Source organism: Etheostoma cragini, chromosome 13, assembly GCF_013103735.1.
Source record: "Etheostoma cragini isolate CJK2018 chromosome 13, CSU_Ecrag_1.0, whole genome shotgun sequence".
Taxonomy (NCBI): domain Eukaryota; kingdom Metazoa; phylum Chordata; class Actinopteri; order Perciformes; family Percidae; genus Etheostoma; species Etheostoma cragini.
The window spans coordinates 23,783,502-23,793,048 of record NC_048419.1 but is presented as its reverse complement, the minus strand read 5'-3'; the positions used below and the strand labels follow the sequence as shown (position 1 = coordinate 23,793,048).

At 38.4% G+C, this 9,547-nt stretch overlaps 1 protein-coding gene across 1 annotated transcript in view; it reads left to right on the top strand.

The window, feature by feature from the left end:
- The first annotated feature begins 9,244 nt into the window (after nucleotides 1–9,244).
- nsd1b (nuclear receptor binding SET domain protein 1b) overlaps nucleotides 9,245–9,547 on the top strand; it is a 35,444-nt gene continuing 35,141 nt past the window's right edge. The window contains exon 1 of the mRNA XM_034889754.1: nucleotides 9,245–9,419. The gene's annotated coding sequence lies outside the window, so the exon portion shown is untranslated. The remainder of the gene's footprint in view (nucleotides 9,420–9,547) is intronic.

Genomic DNA, 9,547 nt, shown 5'->3' with positions numbered 1-9,547 from the left:
TGTGTGTGTGTGTGTGTGTGTGTGTGTGTGTGTGTCTGTGTGTGTGTGTGAGTGTGTGTGTGTGTGTGTGTGACGTCTTATAAGACCCCAGAAAGAACGAGAGAGAGACATAATTGAGTTTGACTTTTTTTTTAACGGTGTCCTGAGATATTTTTGTCTGGAGGCGCCAAAGCTGAAAGGAAGCGGGCTCTCATTTCAAAGAGTGTTTTTTTCACACGTTGTTCGCGAGTACAAGGAGGATTAATGAGGATTATGTATATGAGGAGAGGTAATGAGTTTTGATGAGAGTAGAGAGGATATTAAGTGTGAGATTTCAAAACATCTCAACGTCAGCTGTCCCGGACTTTTGAGTCGCTTTATCCTCATATGTTTTTACAAATATGTAAACGAGGCCCTTTAAAAAAAAAGACATAACCTATGAAAGGGATATTGTTGTCATTGGACATTATTTTTAGATTAAAAATGAACAATGAAGAAACAAGACGCCCTGCAAAGAGATGCTGTTACCTCCCCTGTGTGGAGAAGAGCTGCTGCTACAACCCAACGCACGTTTCACTTGTTAATGAGTCAACGGCTAATAAAGGTCTTTAATTAGCTAATTATTCTAACAAACACTTATTTTATACAGTATATGACCATTTCATTAACCATGTTAAAACATAAGCCATTAAAATGCAAAACATATTGCAGTGAAAGGAGTGCTATTACAACTTCTATATTGTGTTTAAGGCTTTTAATTTACTTATTTAAGTAGAATTCCACTTCTTAAAACCCTTTCCTTCTGTTCCCATGCAGGTCTGTAGCCTGTCTGTACTGAGATATATTTTTCTGTATATGTTGGTATGTTTATTCTTTACTCTTGTTCCTTGTTGTGAAGTTCTTCAATTAAATTATTTTTCAGAATAACCCAAACCAAACCCAATCTGCTGTTTTTTGTTCAATGACAACGATGACAGATATGATTATTCAGGCAACGAGAAGAGGAAACTAATGAAAATACAATGATTTACTCAAGTACAAATTTGATGTAGTTGCACTTGAGTATTTCCATTTTATATTACTTAACACAGTACTACTCCACTACATCTCAGAGGTAAATATTGTAGTTTTTACTCGGCTACATTGTCTGACAGCTTCAGTTACTTCATCCCACTTCCTGTCCAGTGAAAACCACGTATCTCCAGATGTGTTGATGTCCTTCTTCGTGTGTTGAGATGATTCTCCTACTTCTTAAGCTAAAACATAAAGTCTTTAAAAAAAACTCTTGGATCAGCTGGAAAATGCATCGTCACAAAGCTGAAAACAGGGCTGTTATTCTGACACCATGAACAGTTTTACACTTTTTAGAGATACAAGGTTCTCACAGGACGTCAGCACTACAAACATGTGATCATCCTATAGAATATGATGCATTTCTGTAGATTACACTATCAGACAACATACAAAAGATTTAAAATAAACCTTCAACATCTACAGCAATAAAAAAAATGCTACAAAATGAAACACACACATGAATGCAGCAGGAATATTAATCCAGAAACATCAGAAAGAAGAGGAAGACACTGACAGGGAACACTTCGCTGCACTTATATTTAGGTACCATACTATGTGTACTTTTCTTGACACTACTGCATACTTTTACTCGGTTAACATTTTGAATTCAATACTTTAACTTGTAATGAAGAATGTTTAGACTGGTGTTTAGAGTAGAGGATCTGAGGAAGTCTTCCAGGGATCAATAGCTTCAGAGTAACAGAAGTGGAGTGAAACTGAGACAGAAACGTTGGTAGAGAGAGAAAGCTGTCCCATGCAGGCCAGGACAGCTGACAGCTGGGTCCAGGGTCAGAGGTCATGGATTGGCAGCAGTGGGGGAGTGGAGCGGAATCTAAAACAACAGGAAGGCACACACACGCAAACACACACACACACACACACACACACACACACACACACACACGCAAACACACACACTTCCGGGAGAGGAGGAGAGCACGGGCCTCCGGATCTCTTGTGTGACAGTTGACTAAAACTTCATCAGTGTAGTGTGAACGCTTCCTCCCACATCTAATCCAGGAGCTTTCTGTGTGTGTGTGTGTGTGTGTGTGTGTGTGTGTGTGTGTGTGTGTGTGTGTGTGTGTGTGTGTGTGTGTGTGTGTGTGTGTGTGTGTGTGTGTGGGTCCGGTTTTAGACTTTGGACAGTGACCAAATTTAAGTATTTTTTGACTAAGAAAACAAAAAACTCAAACACATAAAGACAACTGTGTGGTCATGTGATTATAATCAATCAATCAATCAAACTTTATTTAAAAGGAACATTTAAAAACAACCAGGTTGTACATTTACATGAAACAATAAAGAGACAATACAACACCAGACACATACAACATACAGAAATGTGTTATAAGCCACGATTTCAAATAGCGGGAGCCAAAATAAGTTTACACAAGTTTAATGTACACAGTGAATTTACTGTATTTATTTATGCATACTGTGTATGCATTTATTTATGTATTTCTTTCAACATTTATTTACTTATACAATCATACAAGTACTAAATAACTATAAATCAATGGTTCCACTGGGTCTTGAAGCATGGTCCTTTGTGTATAGCAGATGTGCTGGAACCACATATATCAAGAATGTTGTTAATACTAAAGTATGATTTATTTTTAAAAGAAAAGATATACAGATGTGGAAAAAAATCATATTTTGTATTCTTATTTTTGTTCATGTATTCATTAAACTACATGAACATTGAAGCATGTTGACAGTCAGACTTATGGTAGCAGACCTTCAATCTCATTTGATGTGCAGTGCTGCCCTCTACTGGACGGGACAGGTCTTTACAAGACTTTCTACTTTAAAAGTAGAAATAGTAAGGAAGTCCTTTATTTAAAATGTTACTTAATAAGGGGGAGACGAGATCTCGTTTTACGAGTCCTCGTAAAACGTGACGAGATTTCTCGTCGAGGTGAAAAGTTGTCTCGTGAGGCGATGTGATGTCAGCGTGATGGAGCGTGAAACTACTATTGAAGATCCCCCTGCCACTTTTAAATCATTTGTGTGGCAACATTTTGGTTTTCCTGCGGAAATGATAGAGTTTATACAAAACATTTTGCAGTGTTTGCACGTCCTTTACTGCATATAATTCATTAAAATAGTAAAAAAAAAAAAGTTAAATAACATTCATCATTAATAGTTGATTTCAAAATGCACCTAAATTGGTTAGCATTTTGTGATTTTTCAGTTGAATAAAAAAACTATTTTCCATTCATACATTTCATCGAGGATTTCTTACATTTTTTTTTTTTAAATCTCGTCTCGTCTCGTTCTCGTGAACCCAATCTCGTGATGTGTCTCGTCTCGTGGAGTAAGCGTCTCGTCACACCCCTATTACTTAAGCAAAAAAAAAGGGTATAATTAGCTAAATGCACTTAAAGTATGTTATCAAAAATACAAGTAATCATTGTGCAGAATGGCACTCTACAAACTGTTATATTATTGTCATTAAACATATTATCAATCAATCAATCAAAACCTTTATTTGATTATAGTTAGTCTTGATCACTTATACATACACTATATACATATACTTACATATACATGTAAGAGCATTATGTAGTTTGTCATCAACATGGAACCAACTTTAGATTTCTTTGTATGCTACTGGGTAGACAGTAGTGTCTGTAGCCTACTGCATCACATCATATAAGTATATAATGTGCTATTTTTATGTAAAAGGTAACTGAGGTTGGTTTATATTTATGTATTTTAAAATAATTGAAAAAATCTGTAAAAGTAAGAACCTCAGCTGTCAGATAAACGTGACTAACTGGCTTTACGTGGTAGTGGCCACCATGGAAAACAATACCAAAAGTAAAGTCACTGAGAAGATGACGTAGCATTAAGAGCAACAACAGCAGCGAGTGTGAAAGCCCAAAGATCCACGTAGGGAGCTTGGTTGGGGTTGGTTACAACACATAACTTAATTAAAGATGCTTCAGGTTGGAGGTGGAGTAATCTGGATGGAAAGGAGGTTGGCTGCTGGCTAGCAGAGGTTGCTCCGCCCAGTATTTCATTCTCTCTGTTCTTTCTTCAGTGTGAAATGTTGTTTGAATTTCCAAGTTGTAGAAGCATTCCCGCCCTGGATCAGTTGTGCCGGTTTCTGCTCCACCTCTACGTCTATCAGTGATCACGCAGAAACCACATGTTTGTATTCATATTGAGGCTTCTGGGAAAGGCATGGAGTTGCCTTAATTTATTTAGTAAATTGTAACTGTAACAGTAACAGGAATACAGTTACTCATAATTTGTATTCTGAATACGTAACGCCGGTACAAGTACTCCATTACTCTCCAACATTGTGCCTTTGTTACTTCCAGGCTGGACTACTTTAGTTCCTTACTCTCAGGTTGCCCAAATACGTCCCTTGAGACTCTAAAGCTGATTCTGAATGCTTGTTCTGACAAAAAATAAGAAAATAGATCATATTTCTCCTGTATTAGCTTCTCTGCATTGGCATTCTGGAAAATACAGGACTGAATTTAAAATTCTTCTCCTGACCTAGAAAGCTCTAACTGGTCAAGCACCATCTTATCTTGAAGAGCTGTTAGTGCCTTATTGTCCCACTGGAGCACTGTGCTCCCAGGATGCAGAGCTACTTGTGGTTCCTAGAGTCTCTAAAGGTAGAATGGGAGCCAGAGCCTTCAGGTACCAGGCTCCTCTCCTGTGGAACCAGCTCCCGGTCTGGGTTTGGGGGGTCAAACACCATCACCACATTTAAGAGTAAACTTAAAACCCTCCTCTTTGATGAAGCTTGTATTTAAGGAGTGAGGAGTTGCAGCATTCAGCTAGACCGGCAGGGGAGGGTGTATAGCTGCAGACGCAGCACCCCTTCTCTTCATAGTTGTCATATTAACCTACCTTATTACCAATGATGTAATCAGAGTAGAGGGAGGTGCAGCCCGATCCTGGAGGGGAGAGTTCTAGCCCGACCAGGCTCCCTCTTAATTATGCTGTTATAGTTTCAGACTGCTGAGGGACTTCCTCAGACACACTGAGCTTCTCTCTCTTCTCTCTTTTCATCTGTGTGCATCATTGCCGCTGTCACACTAAATGCTTGCTCTTGAGGAAATGACTGGAATAGTTGGGTCTTTGTAAATTATAGTGTGGTCTAGACCTACTCTGTCTGTCCTGAGATAACTCTTGCTATGATTTGATAGTAAAATAAAAAATAAAAAATGTAGTAGTATAGCTAGAATCATACTACGTAGTATGTAGTGTATTAAAATGGAATTGAATTTGACCCGTTCCTTAACTCAATGGGCCGTGTTTCACGAAATTTTGTTGTGCAGACACGAGAGTGGTATAACTTCTAGTCCCGCCCTACGAAGCAGATCAATTGGTTAGTGTTAGGCGTTGACCATCAAGTGGTAAAGGTCAGGAGAGTTGATTGGTCAGGGGATAGGACCTGAACAATCACGTAACGTTATCTAAGCACGAATGCCTGACCAATAGAAGTGGGTTAATGTTATAGAAGGGCGGGTCTTAACTAGAAATTGCGCAGGTTGCATAATAACATGGTATAACAATATGGGTAAAAAATATATGATCATTATTGATGAATCAATGTGTTCACCACGTTAATGTTGCAGCTGGTGAAGGTGGAGCTCATTTTAAGTACTTGATATACTGCTAGTTTAATCTGCAGTAGTACATCATGCTTTATTTGTTGATTGTATTTTTTATTAATAATCTGAATCTGCAAAGTAACTAAAGTCAACAAATGAATTGAGTAACAAATATAAAGTAGCAGAAAATCAAAATACTCAAGTAATGTAAGTAATTTAAAACTGTATTGAGTACAGTACTTGAGTAAAAGTACATGGTTACTTTCTGTCACGGGCCCGGAGCAGTGACTTCCTGGAGAACTCGTCATTTTTACACTTTAGTTTGTGTACAAAATACACATTAAACAAATAATGTAAGACTGTATTAATTAGTGAGCTTTCAATTTTTTTTACTTTGGGACAGAGCCAGGGTAGCTGTTTCCCCCTGTTCCCAGTCCTCATGCTAAGCTAAGCTAAGCTAAGCTAAGCTAAGCTAAAATAAGCTAAGTGTCTTTCCAGCTGTAGCTGAAGTCTGAACAAGAAAGAAAATTAAACCATGATGTTGAATTGTTTCCTTAATATTATTATCAACTAACTAAGAACATGTACTAAACTACAATTTTGAGGTACTCCTTTAGTATTTCCATTTTACGCTACTTTATACTTCGACTCCATTAAATCTCAGAGGGAAAACTCGCAATTAATACAAAATATAATCAACCAATAAATGATGGGGTATTATTATAGATTAACTGAAGTACAATGTAAAATGATGTGAGTACTTCTTTTACCTCTTGCAACATGTATAACTGACATTAGATAGTGTTTTCAGCCCTGAAGACATTTAATACTCTACAAATAATACTATTTATCCCAGTATCCTTTGCACTATGCTCCACATTTAAATAAGTTTTATTGCACTCTACATTGCACTTTCGCCTCTATATTGTTTCTGTTGATAGTATGTATATATTAGTGTGTATATATTAGTGTGTATATGTTGGTTGGTTGTTTTGTATGTGTAAGCACATTGTGAGCAACGATGTTCCAAAGTAAAAAACCCTCGTATGTGTCCTCATACCTGGCAAATAAAGCTGATTCTGGTTCTGAAATACATGTTTACATAACACAAGCTCTAGAAACCACGGCGTCATATCACCAGGAAGTAAACCACGACACATGATTGGTCAGTAGTGTGTGTGGCTTTAATAACCTAATCGCTCATCACATCCTAATATTTTGCATTATAGTACTAACGAGTACTTTAAGTAGCCTACATGTTGATGATCCTTCTACTTTTACTTGAGTAAGATTTTAAATGCAGGACTTTTACTTGAAACAAGGTATGTTTACACTGTGGTGTTACTACTTTTCTTATTATTAGTAGTAGTATTTATTTTATGGTTACCTAATTTTGCTATCTTATTATTTAATTACACATTTAACTTAATTTTAAGGTCACTTACTTACACTGCAATGTGTTTTTTTGTACTATGGCAACCACACTCTACAATACCTTTCATTTGACGCCACTTTCCATTCCTTCTATACCTTCAGCTCATTGGCTGATGATTGTTGTTTGTTTGTTTGTTTACTTGTTGTGTTTTTTTATTTTACTGTATGAAACCGCTGCTGCTGTAACAAGGGAATTTCCCCACTGTGGGATGAATAAAGTATTATCTAATCTAATATAATTAGGCTGAGTAAATATTTCAGCCTTCCACTAATGCTCTTTATATTTATGTTTACATCTCACATGAGACTTAAATGTGTCTTAATTATTCATAAACTAGTAAGCTACAATTTTGGTTCTCTGTGGTATCATATCTCTAAGAGGACTTACAGATGTGTTATATTAGTTTATTTTTGAGGTGCCTTTATTGTCATTGTACTTCACAATACAGCAAATTAGGAGTACTAACTAAGTACATTAACTCAAGTACTGTTCTAAACTACAATTTTGAGGTATTCCTTTAAAATTTCTATTTTATGCTACTTTATACTTGTACTCCACTACATCTCAGAGGGAAAACTCTCTATTAATGCAAAACATAATCAACTAATAAATGATAATGTATCATTAAATATTAAATAGTAGTAAATAAAGTATTTAAAATAGCTTAAACCCTACCAGCTGCGCCACTAAAGTGGTGATAGTGCATCAATGTGAATGTAATGTAATGTAACGTAATGTAACGTAATGTTATGTAACGTAATGTAACGTAATGTAATGTAACGTAATGTAACGTAATGTTATGTAATGTAATGTAACGTAACGTAATGTAATGTAATGTAACGTAATGTAACGTAATGTTATGTAATGTAATGTAACGTAATGTAATGTAACGTAACTTAACGTAATGTAATGTAATGTAACGTAATGTAACGTAATGTTATGTAACGTAATGTAACATAATGTAATGTAACGTAATGTAATGTAATGTAACGTAATGTAATGTAATGTAATGTAACGTAATGTAATGTAATGTAATGTAATGTAATGTTAGCCCACTATTGAGACATAAATGCGTATTAATTATTCATTCAACAAGTAAGCCACATGTTTGGTTCTCTGTGGTATCATATCTCTGAGGGGACTTACAGATGTGTTATGAGAATTTGTTTTTGAGGTTCAGACTCATAAAGATGCTTCCTCAACTCAAAACCAGGTCTGATGCATTAGTGGAAAGTCCGGGTGGGGGGGGACTTGGCTGACACGGATGCTCTAAGTGAGAATGAAACCACGTTGACGGTAATGATGCCGGCGGATCCCCGGGGAGGTGCGCCCTGCTGCCGGTCCGCGGCGCTGTTCTGCGAGCTCAGTGAACCCGCAGCAGGCCCCGTCCTGCCGGTCTGTCTGCCTGTCTCGCTCTTTCTCCCCAAAACCCCGTCTGAGAAGCAAAACGCATCCTAAATCCTCCGTGTTCTCAGCTGAGTATAGAAGAAAACCCCAGGGCAAGTGAGGCGCTGATATTCAGCGAGAGGTTGCAGGAAATATAAAATATTCACACGAGCAGTCCTGCAGAGAGGCGTCGGTGTCTACAGTGACCCAGTCGAGCTGGATTCTTCAGAGGACGGGGGTTTGCTGTTTTCCGGCCGTGTCGATAATAACCGCCGTTTTCCATACCGCCTCCCGGTCACAGTGTGTGTGGGTAGGGGGTATTTTTACACCTGGCAAAAAAAACCTTCTACCCGCCCTCCCTGTTCTCACTGATATAGACAGATCGTCTGCAAATCTCACCCATACAAATCAACCTCACCACAGCAGAAATCTCGCAGCTCAGCTCAGTCTCCCCGGCCGAGGAGCTGCAGTTGTTTCCCAGCTTTTACTCCTCCGTTTCCCTTCACACGCACAGAACCACTAACCCAAAACCAGCACGGTCGACGCTTAATGTGTCAATAAATGTTGTATTTGTTGCTGTTGAGACGTGCGTTAGGCACACACATACATACACACGTACAGCAGAGGATAACTGTGCCTCAGTCCCCCTTGTCGTGGCACAAACGCTCATAACACAGGGACTTTGGGAGGGAGGCACTACATGTAGAGAAACTGTTCCTGCCGTGGCATGGCTGATTCCGTTTTAACCACAGCCCCCAGAAAAACTCCAGGGCACAGAAGAGGGGCGCTTTGAGGCTCAGGTCCTCCGTGGCTGGGTGAACTTTATATCGGGCATGTATTTACACTTTGTGGCCTGCTTTTCTTTCCTCCTCTAAGGCTGGAGGACTCCATTTTGAAGGGACCGGGTGTGCAGCCAGAGACTACACAGCAACTCGTCTCAGAAAAGGAAACCCATCTGTTTTTTCCGGGTAGCCTGCTGAACCATTTCACTGCTTCTCAGATGTGTTAGTGGTGGACATTTTTGAATTACTTCTATTTCTTTATTTTCGACTACTGGGCGCATGTGTACTGCCCAAGTGCGTGGGGGGGGGGGGGG